Source organism: Phlebotomus papatasi, unplaced genomic scaffold, assembly GCF_024763615.1.
Source record: "Phlebotomus papatasi isolate M1 unplaced genomic scaffold, Ppap_2.1 HiC_scaffold_522, whole genome shotgun sequence".
Taxonomy (NCBI): Eukaryota; Metazoa; Arthropoda; class Insecta; order Diptera; family Psychodidae; genus Phlebotomus; species Phlebotomus papatasi.
In genome coordinates, this window is record NW_026604719.1 from 11,262 (window position 1) to 14,318 (window position 3,057).

The 3,057-nt window shown below is 33.2% G+C and overlaps 1 long non-coding RNA gene across 1 annotated transcript; it reads right to left on the reverse strand.

Moving 5' to 3' along the window:
• Positions 1 to 725: 725 nt before the first annotated feature.
• On the reverse strand, positions 726 to 2,746 carry LOC129809246 (uncharacterized). The gene is made up of 2 exons (XR_008752603.1): positions 1,267 to 2,746; positions 726 to 1,157 (listed from the first exon to the last, which is right to left on the reverse strand). It is a non-coding gene; the product is annotated as an uncharacterized LOC129809246 (long non-coding RNA).
• Positions 2,747 to 3,057: the final 311 nt, after the last annotated feature.

Here is a 3,057-nt window from a genome sequence, read left to right on the forward strand (position 1 = left end):
TCCCCTTCTTGCTCTAAAAGGCGTCGTGCGATTTTTTTTCATTTTTGGATATGTTTTAGAGATTACCCAGGCGGACATTTCGTCCTTATACGAAAGTACCGATGAATCATTCCTAATAACGGTTTTTCAAGGTCAAAGGTTAAAAAGACACTAGGACTAGAGAGTGCATTTATCAAGTGAATAGGGTCATGTTTGGGCTCGTTGGAAAGGTCTAGGAATTTCTTATAAAACTGAACCGGTTCCAATAGGTTTTGAATTGTTAATGAACCGGTTCATAACCGATAATTTTTATACGAAATTCAATTAAATCACTCCTGAGGTGTATTTTGGGAAATATTTTGAGTGATTTATAAGTCGGTTCAAATCAGTTGTGAACCGGTAATAAACCGGTTATTTACCGATAAGTAATTTTTGTCCGAAAATAATTTTTGTCCCTCTTTAAACTATTTTGTGGAACCTATTGAGTTATTTATGAATTGATTTTAAATCGGTTTAGTACCGGTAAACGGTAAATGATGCGAAAGTACTTTAGAGGTATAGCATCTAAGTCACGAGTTCGAGCATTTCGCAAGGCCTGGGACGTTTTGCCACCCCTTTTTTAATTGGTAAAATATATCTTTACGATATTCTTCCATATGGTACAATTTTTTTTTATCCGACATTTAGCAATTTAGTTTTTTATAACTCTCAAAATTATTGAATTATTTTTCCATGTTATTCTTAGATTTTTGTCATTGTTACCGTGGCTTTGAATTTAATAATGCCTCAAAGTTATCTGTGATCTTGTGGGTAGGTGAATTGTTGCAAAAAAAAACCAGAAAAAGGTGTTCAACAAGCGCTAAATGACTTCATTTCTCTCTAAGGTGTTAAAGAATGACTCAAAACTTTATTTTTTTTTTTCATCTTCAACTACCCAGAAACTCTTTTATTGACCTTGCGATAAATCTGTCATGTCTCTGTGCAGTTCCTCAAATAATAAGACATATAAAAATTGATTGAGCGAGAAGAGAAAATGTATTGTAAATGGGAAAAGAATAAATACCTTATCCCTCTCTTGGAACCACTGCCGGCAAGTGTTGAGAAGTGCTTCGAGGAAGGTTTCTTTCCTCTCCTTAGCCACAATGCCAATGCACAAGCGGGAAATGGGAAGCGCATATCTGGCAAAAGAATAAGCAGAAAGGACGCGTTGGAGCATTAAATGACATATTTTTCTCTCCAAAAGAGTATCACATTATTCTCACGTTTGGGAAGACAAACACAACTTACCTTCGAGCTTCCACGGCTCTCTGCATCACATGACAAGCCAATTCCATCAGATTTCGCGCATTCAGTTGGTTGGGATCTTCCGTGGCTTTGTCCACCAGTGACTGTACTTCTGGCGGAAATGTACCAAAGTCCGTAGCTTCATTTCCTAGCGCCAGGCCCAATCCGGCAATTCCGCGTGCAATGGTATCTGCCGACGAGAGGCTCTTTGAGCGCTGCAGGGGATTGGGATTTGGGTAGTTCTGAGATGTTTGACTCGTTGGTGTATGGACAACTTGGGGCTCCGGTGCGAATTTTACCCGTGGGGCGGACTAAACACGAAAAAAGACCAGAATTTTATCTTTCAGAATCCAGTTTAATTATTTTCCTCTCAATTTTCCTATTTATTTATTTTTTATTATAGTCAAGGTGTCAGAGCGAACAAATTCCCCATACAAATTAATTATATCACATGCAAGCACACAAGAGACTCTCTCTAAAATATTTCAGTCACACACCTCTTCAATATTTACGACACTATTACCAATATAAATAATGTTTTACGTATTCCACACGAGAATTTTCAAATGAATTTCTGCAATTTCCGCTAACAAAAAAAACGTGTCTTCTCTATTCAAAAATGCACCAAAAATTGCATGATTTTTTTTTCAAAAATAAAATTAATTTTTAGCATTGACTCTGTAACCTTGGTGCAATTAGTAGAGTTAAATGTTTTAACACCAAATCATTTATGAAATGTTTCTAATTAGTGCTTTAAATGATTGATTGATTTGAAAACTTTACGCACCAATTCCAGGTGAACCAAATCTTCAGCATAAACAGATAATTAAAAAATTACTGAGGGAATAACTTGAATAGGTTACTGCAGAGTAGGTTTCACTTTCAAAAAAATAAAAGAAGAATGTTGATATTTACGAGCTTCTGGGATGTTACTAATTAGAAATAAAATCTTTAAAAGATTGAATAATTCCACATTAACGAAAATAATTTGCTTCTCGAATTGAAAGTAGTATATGAAAAACCTAAAAATAAACTATTTCCGGAACATTTTGGAAGAATTTCATGCTTAGTAAACTAGGCTAATTCTATATTGTCTTCATTTTCTTCCAGGCGTAAAAAGAAATTTAGAGAGGTAAATTAGGAATTCATTATAATATTTCCTCAAAAATCTTTCCTCATTCACATTTTATTTCCCAAAATCAAACTTATTATGAAATTAGAAATTTGTATTGTAGGGCAATAAAAAGCACCAAAATATTGTTACAAATCACTCATTACTTTTTCAAAATTCATGCCTTGTCCTACGTACTGAGTTCCCTGATCAATTAAAAAGGAAGTAGTGCAGTGAAAATGTTAAATTGGTCCAGTATAATTAAAAATTTAAAAACAGTGAAGTTATCAATCAAGTTTTGACAAAGAGAAAATAAAGCGTTTTTCACATTACCCTAATTATATAAACTAGACTAATTTTTGTAAATATTAAGGCTTTTTGTAGAACAATTTTTAATTTTTTTACTGACCATTTATTATTTTGTTATTTTTTATGGAAAATATATTTGATTTGCAAAATTCAAATAATGAGAACTTCCCAGAGAACACAAATGCTAAATTATATAAGTTCGGCCAAAAAACAATTTTTTCTTATTTCTGCTAAATTTTAAGCGACATTCACAATTGACTCGTAAAAACCTGTACAAACTTATACGAACATCAGACCTAAAGCTTATCTACACAGAAAAAAAATATTTTGTAAAAAAATGTTCGTAAATGTTTGTGAATTCCTATGGAGGACTT